The sequence below is a fragment of the Poromitra crassiceps genome (genome assembly GCF_964638095.1).
Source record: "Poromitra crassiceps genome assembly, chromosome: 7".
Classification (NCBI taxonomy): domain Eukaryota; kingdom Metazoa; phylum Chordata; class Actinopteri; order Beryciformes; family Melamphaidae; genus Poromitra; species Poromitra crassiceps.
The window spans coordinates 57,337,719-57,348,084 of record NC_139628.1 but is presented as its reverse complement, the minus strand read 5'-3'; positions in this window follow the sequence as shown (position 1 = coordinate 57,348,084).

The following is a 10,366-nucleotide window of genomic DNA, read 5'->3' as shown; positions in this document are numbered from 1 at the left end:
GGAACTTGTCTAAACAACAATAGAAGTTCTAATTAAATTAAATGATTCTCACTGTAAAAGGAGGATTTGTGGGCTATTAAACCTAGGTGATTCCTCATTCAGTATTTTTGAAGTTTTCTATTCTAGATTTTGTGGTGACGGTTACATGTGAATTTTAAAGTTTTCTACTATTACACTGTTTATATTTTTGTAAATTTTGTATGTAAACAAAAAGAAAATGTTAAGAGAAACATGATGAAAAAAAAACATACAAAAACACAGGTTGGAACCCAATGTTTTTTTTGTTGTAGGGAGGGAGGAATGTTAGGAATGATAGGGAGGGTTATTGTGCCTCTTCTCCTTTCTTCCTTGTTTCCTTTCCTAAACACTTTTGACTGGTTTTCATTGAGAAATGAGGTGTGGTTAAGCTGTGTGTCCAGGTGATGTCATTGAGGTGCGCACGCAGCCACTGGAGCAGATTTATGAATGAACACTGCCCAGGTGTGCGGCGCGGCAGATTTGAATGAATGCTCAAGATGCTACACCACGCCAGAGGACCGTCACACACACTCTGTTCTTTGGACCGATACACTTATTTATTGAGAACCAGCTTTTTGTTTTACATTGAGGATCCTTCCAAACAACCTAAATTGAACTGAAAACGACACAGACGGGGCTCGCTGCTCTTGGGAGCAAAGACGGTGCTGGCGAGGCCTTGTCAGAGGGAAGTCCGCTAACGTAGTCAGCTACTACATGACATCAATCTACTACTACGGTAAGCTGACCCACCTTTACTGACCATTTCTCGTTTGGAAACCAGTCCTGTTTTGTCTATTTCTGTCTCCTCTTTTCTCCTCTTTCACACACTCCTGGTTAGGACTAGCTTCGATAGCTAAATGCTAAACACTTCTTGTCCCCTAGACTGCTAGACGGTAACACATTGCTGCAGAATAATGCCAATGTTGTGGTGAACAGAACACAGCATCAGTGGTTTGTCTCATGTCTTTGTCACTGACAGTTTGAATAGAGCACAGTCTTGTGGCTGTAATCAATGTTTCTATTTATTGATGAAAGTCAAGCTGTTTGAACTTTGTTGATTGTTATTTTGACAGTTTGATAGTGTCTGATGAGGTTTCAATCTTTATTTTAGTGATGAGTACACTCCTCTACCAAGGACACGCTGAAGGTGATGACAGAACTTTCTCTATTCTCTTTATCTATTCATTCACTCAAGATGAATCTCCACCTATTATCCTGTATTGCTTCCTCTTCATATTCTACATTTCCATAATTTCACTGTTTTTCTGCACAACTTGTGACTAAGTTTGTCAAACTGTATATCGCTCATAACAAAGATGTTTCCAGTATTTATTTTATCTTCTAATAGTGTAGTGCTGTATGTGTTTGTGTTGTTCTAATAGTGTAGTGCTGTATGTGTTTGTGTTGTTCTAATAGTGTAGTGCTGTATGTGTTTGTGTTGTTCTAATAGTGTAGTGCTGTATGTGTTTGTGTTGTTCTAATAGTGTAGTGCTGTATGTGTTTGTGTTGTTCTAATAGTGTAGTGCTGTATGTGTTTGTGTTGTTCTAATAGTGTAGTGCTGTATGTGTTTGTGTTGTTCTAATAGTGTAGTGCTGTATGTGTTTGTGTTGTTATAATAGTGTAGTACTGTATGTGTTTGTGTTGTTCTAATAGTGTAGTGCTGTATGTGTTTGTGTTGTTCTAATAGTGTAGTGCTGTATGTGTTTGTGTTGTTCTAATAGTGTAGTGCTGTATGTGTTTGTGTTGTTCTAATAGTGTAGTGCTGTATGTGTTTGTGTTGTTCTAATAGTGTAGTGCTGTATGTGTTTGTGTTGTTCTAATAGTGTAGTGCTGTATGTGTTTGTGTTGTTCTAATAGTGTAGTGATGTATGTGTTTGTGTTGTTCTAATAGTGTAGTGCTGTATGTGTTTGTGTTGTTCTAATAGTGTAGTGATGTATGTGTTTGTGTTGTTCTAATAGTGTAGTGCTGTATGTGTTTGTGTTGGGAGAACAGATGCTGTGCTGACCCTTGAACCCAACTGGTCCCCTGTATTTGCTGGAGAGTCTGTTAGCTTCATATGTGACATGAAGGAAGGAGACGGAGAGGACTGGCCTTACGAAATCAAGAGAGATGGTCAAACATTTGCCATCTCTGAGGCTAAACGTTACAGATTCCATATAGAATCAGGCCACAGTGGTGAATACCAGTGTATTGGTGTTCTCAAAGGTGACAGAACCCATACAAAGGAGAGCAATAAAGTCACTCTGACTGTATCAGGTAAGTCATCAAACTTATTATCACTCACCACCATCTTTGTTTAACTTAACCTAAAGTAGTGATTCTGATCTAGGGGTTGAGACGTCTTGGGGAGTCGCAAGATTATTTTGGGAACTAGTATGAGTGTACAGCAGGATCACTTACTGCTCTGTGATAGGACAAACACAATACAAGCTCAGCTTTGATACAGGATCACTTAGTGTACTGCTCTGTGATAGGACAAACACAATACAAGCTCAGCTTTGAAAGTCTTTGTAACCAAATGCTGTTGAAACCCGCACTGCAGCTGATGCTATTAGACCTGTGTATCATTTTAAAATGTCAATACCAGAACCCTTAAAGTAAAAAACAATAAAATAAAATGAAATATTTCAGTTTTGTAAAATGTCACAGGCCACCATTCCTCCCCATCCAAATGTTTTCCCACACAAATACATTTTGAAAATGTTTAAATTATGAAATACTAGGTATTCACACCTGTAGGTCGTTTGCTTTGTTCCGATTCAGGTACTTAATTGATACAATTGTTGCATTTGTGCCTTGGTTCGTTTGTGTTCACACAGCCACAAATGAAACGGTCCAAATAGTATTGTCAAACTTCCTGGATTGGCCAGCAGAGACTCTGATAGGCTAATAGCCTCTCGGGATGGACAAAATAATTCCCAGAGATTTTCCTATATGATTATAAAAATGCGTTTTGTTAGACCTACATTTTAGGCTATGTCGGGCGTCCGCCGTGCGAGGAGAGAGAGAGAGAGAGAGAGAGAGAGAGAGAGAGAAAGAAAGAAAGAAAGAAAGAGGGAGGGATCGGGAGAGAGAGAGAGGGAGAAAGTTCTTTATTTATTTATTAATGTATGCTATGTAGCCTATGTAAGCCTATGTATTTATTTAGCCTATTTAGGCTATTGGGAATTTGGAGATAGAAGATCAAAGACCCTCGCAAATTCTGCTATTAGGCTACTATCACGGAGATGAGGATTAGCCGAGACATAGGCTATATAAACACCCCAGCGAGCACAAAACGTTTTTTCAACGTTGATTTTTAGTTGAAATCTGGGTGATATTGGGTTTGAACGTCTAAGACCTAATTTCACCCTCTTTTCAACCGGCTAAAATGCGGTTACAACGTCAACGTGTAAAAAAACACAATTTGGTTCATCATATTGTTAAAACATTTGTTGTAGCTTGGAATAGAGGCAATATTGATAGTGTGTGAATTGGCATTTGTCCATTTTATTGTGTAACTGAGAGTTGAAATCTGGTCTATACGAAAACTACATTTCAACGCATTTTATGTCACATGAAATATCATAAATATGGGACTATATAGGCTATGTGGTGCCAGCAAAAAGCTTCCAGGACACAACTATGGTTAATAGTTTAGCGCAATACTATAAAATAATGAATCCAGTTCCTGCAGCAACGCGCATGCGCAAGTACTTACTTGCTAGCTATACTAACCGTGACTGACTAGACTAGACCAAAGCAAGTCTGCACCGGTCTGCACCAAGTGCGGAACGAGATGCTCTGGGCATGCTATGTTATTGTAACAGACTGTATACAAGGCTCTGTGTACCTCCTCAGTCTCTGGTGTTAAATGAAGTTAACCTCTGAAGCCATAGGCTACAGCCTATAGACAACACACACACACAACATAATTTTAGTCTGTTACATTAATATAATAGTCTCCTACACATCACATAAAATAACTTGTCCTCCCAATCGTCGACAATCATGTAGTCTACAAGTTGTGTGCGAGATAGAGTATATATGTGCCCAGCTCTCTAAAGAGTATAAGAAAATGTATAGCTCAGCGCATAGAGCGGACTGGCTTGAATGTGGGAAAGCGGGGTTCGAATCCCGTGTGCGCTGCTGCTTTTTAATTTAAGATCCTGGTGAAATATAGCCTGACTCCACCAGACGGGGGCGGCATTGTTCCACAAATTCACAATCCACCTCAGTCTGGCCCTGGCCTCAGAGATGCATTCAAACCGGCCGCCACACAGGCGCACCAATCAGCGTGAGCTAGGGGCGGGCTGTGGCGAGACCGGGTGTGACGCCACCGAGAGGCGCCTCTGCGTTTGTAGTTCTTTCACTATTCAACATGGCGGCGGCTACCGAGGCTAGCTCCAGTGTGCTAGTCAAACATTCTATTCAAAACAATAAGCTAACATAAACGTTAAACACTTGATCTTACAGTGAGTACGAAACCGTAACTGTATTGCTGTAATGTTATCAACTATGAACGTTAGTAAACAAGACATTGTTGTAGAATTTGGGGAGATAGCCTTCCCGCTAGGCTGGGATAACTTATTAGCTGTAAGGCTGTAATGGCTAACGGCTAGCCATTCACGCAAGTCACACAAACACAAAGCCCTTCTCACTCTCACCACAGCCCAGTAAACATGCAATCTGTTAAACCATAATTTTTGTTCCAAATCGAAATAAATCATAACGTTAATCAAAATGCCACTGAATTATTAGCTAATCAACACAGAACTGCAAAGATCAGTGTGATGTATTGTCCCTTTACTGCTAGCTGAAGTGTATTCTGCTATGATTGGAATGTTGGCTGCTGTTTAATAAACCACGTTAACTCACGTTGGTGTCCGAGTGACATATTATGTTATACAGGCGAGATTAAAGATCTCAGGATACAATACAACAATCAGTTTATCTGATATTTTCCCCCGCTTGCATAAATTATACTGTGAAGTGTGAATATAGCTCTAGGTAGTCCTATATGTCTGATATTTTGGAGCTGTTATTCGAGAAATTGGTTTATCGATAGAACATACCGGTAGCTTAAGATTTTGCACTTGTACTTTAGATAGGGGGTAAACAAACGTCATGGGAGCCAATACTAGGAATACGGTATATCAACAAGGAACCATTCTTAAAGTTAGAGATTATATCCAAATACATGCTGCATGGTATAACCAGGGTGTTTTTCCTCTTCTCTGTTGACGTCCTCTGGGCTCCAGGCAGCTCCCTTTCGCAGATTCATCTGACAACATCTTTATGCATTTACATCGTCTTATCATTTGACCCAATCGTGCCTCAAGACCAGCAGATTATGTAACAACAACACCACACACGGCCGTCATTTCTCCGTTTAGTTTATTATTACAAAAGTAAGCAAATAACATTCTCCAGTCATGCGTAAATATCTACCATTCCACTGACACATATGCTAAAATTCACCAGTTAAATAGTAGCGTTAAATCATTATATTGTATCAAAGCATTTGGTTGTTGCCATGATCATAAAGGCTAGAGAGCGTTGCGTCTCCATGACGTTAGCCGTCCAGGGTGCGTGCCACTCGGTGTCATATCGTGTCATCAGTTCCCTGAAGAAACGAACAACGATATGTGTTATGAATGAATCGCTGTTAACGTTAACATTAATCATCAATCATCAGACGTAGCACCCCAACCTCCAAATGTTGCTATCGTTAGCGTAACATCAGTTAATCCAATCAGTTACATTTAACGTGCAAAATGGCCTACCTGCACTTCATCCTCAGTCAGACATCTGCAGTAATTCTTCTTTCTTTTGGCAAATTGAATAGTCAATGGTTGCACCCAATATTCACCTTACAAAAACAGCAAAAAATCTGCGACCTCCATGCTAACTATTAGCAATTGTAGTCCTAGCTGATCAGGCGCTGCTACGTCATGAAGGGAAGTCGATCTGATTGGTTGGCGCTGGCAAGCCCAGACGGTGACAGACAGACGGTCCATCCAATCACCTGCCTAGTAGCTTGAAAAAAGTGACCGCCCTCTTCAGCAATGTAGCTTGGCCGAATCCAGATGGATGTTGTTTGTGAAACAGATATTTGAAGCAAACTCATCGATCTGGCAGCGTCAGGTTAGGTGAAATATGGTCTAAATCTGAACGTTCAGTAAACGTCTGCAAATAGTGGGTGAAAAAACTTTCACTTTCAAACCTTCCTTGCACGTTTTTTCAACGTTGACCCTAAACGTTTTTTAAACGTCTTTTCAACCGAAAAATGCTCGCTGGGACCTGTCCTGTCAGGAATAAAATATTAATAAATAATTTAATAATAACGGACATTTCGAGGAAGACATGCAATCAGTCTGATTGTCTGATTGAACCAGACAATCTTATCACAAAGAAGGCTGGCTCTGATTACCACGATTTGTTTTCATTTATTGAATGGAGACCAGAGAGAGCGAGAGAGAGGGAGAGAGAGGGCGGTGTGCTGCGCAGCACACCGCACACAGGCAAAATCCTAGAGATTCAACACATTAACGTTGCTTCCCATGGTCCGAGGTAAGTTGATTGAGTTCAAACTGCTGATGTGATGATCCAAAAATCCCCCAAAGTTTATCGATGCAAGTCACAAGTCGCCAAAACAGGATCTGAAAGATGTTGTTTTTAAACGATAAAAATGTTCGTTCTTCAGGCCATTACGCACAGCGCAGCTGACTACGGCAGCTGGTTTATCCAAAAATGCGCACCGTTTACTGCTGTTGTGGCGGATCGAGGTCGGCTCACGTTCTCACCACAAACGAACCGCACCAGAGTTCGTTTGGAAGCGGACCGAGACCACCCTTTCTTGGCGATCTCGGTCCGCTGTTTTGTCCCGCATCCGAGTGCGATTGCTGTGTTCACACTCCCCCAAACGAACCGCACCAAGGGGGAAAATGCTCTCCGTTTCGGAACAACTGCTCCAAACGAGATAGGTGTGAATACACCCTAATTATGCATTGGGACAGTGTCATTTAAATTAAGATTTTGAGTTGAGTCTGAAGTCAGTTGTACATGGGACTTGAGTGCAAGTCAAAAACTTGAGTCATGTCTGGTGTAGTCAAAGACAGTGTGGTGACACAGAGTAGCTGTCAGCAGAAGTGAACTTATACTGAACATACTGAAGAGCTGTTTGTCTTCATATGGTGACTTTACCTGTAAAAAATTTTACTTCTAAAACAGCAGTTAAACCAAAGGCCACACTGAGTGCTGTCACAACAGTCATACCAGTAGGGGGCAGTGTGAGCCTGACCTGCTCTGTGAAGGGCTCTTCTGGCTGGAAGTACTACTGGAACAACCAGAGACAAACCACACCCAACCTGAACAGTGTCTCAGAGGGAGGAGTCTACAGCTGCAGAGGAGAGAGAGGAGATGACCCGGTTTTCACCACACAGGACAGTGAGCCAATCACTATAACCAAACTTGGTGAGTTTGTTTTGGATTAAAACAACATGTAGTCTATATGACTACCATTACAATTAAAACAGTTATTCAATTTGTTTTGTGGATTTGATGTTTCTTTTTGTATCCTAATTCTGGACTTTTGATATGAACAGTTGCAAGGCCTGTTGTGACCCTGCAGCCCAACTGGCCTCAGATATACAGAGGAGAGAGCATCACTCTCACATGTGAGATCCAGGGAGGACGAGACACTGACTGGGAGTATAAATGGAGAAGAAGCAGCCCAAATAAACCTCTGAAAAATGTTGCATATAAAGTCCGTGCTTCTGAGTCTGGAGGCTACTCATGTCAGGGCAGACAGACCAACCTATATTCTTTAACAGAGTGGAGTCACCCCACCACATTGACAGTATCACGTAAGATCCTCTTTCATTCAATCTCACCATGAAAGTATTCAGTTGTGTAAAATATGACACACATCCCATCCAAATGTTTTATTTTTATTCAAACATTAATTAATGTACATTAATATATTCTGAGTTTAAATTAGGAAAATGTGTATTTAATGCAATATTGGTTATTGGAGTGTAATTTTAAAAATCTTGTATGGTATGAAGAATGGGGGGGGGGGGTTAACAAATGCTTGCAATGATTGGCTGTGACTAGAAGCATACACAATGGTTAAAAAATAGATCATGGTATGAAAAGGAGGAAAACTAGTATTGATTGACTGCGACAGTTCTGATGACTTGATACTGGTCTGATTCAGTTAAAACCTTGAAAGAATTGAGTATCGATAGCAGACATCATCCTGCTGTTGTTATCTTTGTCATATCCAAGTGTCAGAGTGATGTTTCAACATGTCATAGACATGTGCAACTAAACAAAGAAAAAATCTACTAATGTAGATTCCAAGTTGAGTCTGAAGTCAGTTTGTAACATCAGTGTGACTTGAGTACGTGTCTAACTCAAGTTCATGTGTCTGGTGTCAAAGTGTGCTGACACAGAGTAGCTGTTGGCAGAATGTAACTTGTACAGTTTGTGAATACTGAATAATATCTGTTTGTCTTCATATGGTGACTTTAAAATATGTTTTCCTTCTACAGCACGTAAACCAAAGGCCATACTGAGTGCTGACACAACAACCATACCAGTAGGGGGCAGTGTGATGCTGACCTGCTCTGTGAAGGGCTCTTCTGGCTGGAAGTACTACTGGAACAGCCAGAGACAAACCACACCCAACCTGAACAGTGTCTCAGAGGGAGGAGTCTACAGCTGCAGAGGAGAGAGAGGAGATGACCCGGTTTTCACCACACAGGACAGTGAGCCAATCACTATAACCAAACTTGGTGAGTTTGTTTTGGATTAAAACAACATGTAGTCTATATGACTACCATTACAATTAAAACAGTTATTCAATTTGTTTTGTTGATTTGATGTTTATTTTTGTATCCTAATTCTGGACTTTTGATATGAACAGTTGCAAGGCCTGTTGTGACCCTGCAGCCCAACTGGCCTCAGATATACAGTGGAGAGAGCATCACTCTCACATGTGAGATCCAGGGAGGACGAGACACTGACTGGGAGTATGAATGGAGAAGAAGCAGCCCAAATAAACCTCTGAAAAATGTTGCATATAAAGTCCGTGCTTCTGAGTCTGGAGGCTACTCATGTCAGGGCAGACAGACCAACCTATATTCTTCAACAGAGTGGAGTCACCCCACCACATTGACAGTATCACGTAAGATCCTCTTTCATTCAATCTCACCATGAAAGTATTCAGTTGTGTAAAATATGACACACATCCCATCCAAATGTTTTATTTTTATTCAAACATTAATTAATGTACATTAATATATTCTGAGTTTAAATTAGGAAAATGTGTATTTAATGCAATATTGGTTATTGGAGTGTAATTTTAAAAATCTTGTATGGTATGAAGAATTGGGGGGGGGGTTAACAAATGCTTGCAATGATTGGCTGTGACTAGAAGCATACACAATGGTTAAAAAATAGATCATGGTATGAAAAGGAGGAAAACTAGTATTGATTGACTGCGACAGTTCTGATGACTTGATACTGGTCTGATTCAGTTAAAACCTTGAAAGAATTGAGTATCGATAGCAGACATCATCCTGCTGTTGTTATCTTTGTCATATCCAAGTGTCAGAGTGATGTTTCAACATGTCATAGACATGTGCAACTAAACAAAGAAAAAATCTACTAATGTAGATTCCAAGTTGAGTCTGAAGTCAGTTTGTAACATCAGTGTGACTTGAGTACGTGTCTAACTCAAGTTCATGTATCTGGTGTCAAAGTGTGGTGACACAGAGTAGCTGTTGGCAGAATGTAACTTGTACAGTTTGTGAATACTGAATAATATCTGTTTGTCTTCATATGGTGACTTTAAAATATGTTTTCCTTCTACAGGACGTAAACCAAAGGCCATACTGAGTGCTGACACAACAACCATACCAGTAGGGGGCAGTGTGATGCTGACCTGCTTTGTGGACGGCTCAGACTGGAAATACTACTGGTTCAGACAAACCACAGGCTCTCCCACACAGATCATGAAGGATGGTGCAGCCATCCTAACCACAGCTATCTCAGTCTCAGAGGGAGGAGTCTACAGGTGCAGAGGAGGGAGAGGAGACCCGGTTTTCTTCACACATGACAGTGATGTCATCACTATAACCAAACTAGGTGAGTTTGTTTTGGAATAAAACAACATGCATTCATGAATACCAAAGTTGTTCTGTTGATTTTATATTTATATTTGTATCCTAATTGTGGATTCTTGGTATGAACAGTTGCAAACAAGGTATCCCTGCAACCCAACTGGCCTCAGATATACAGTGGAGAGAGCATCACTCTCAAATGTGAGATCCAGGGAGGAGGATACACTGACTGGGAGT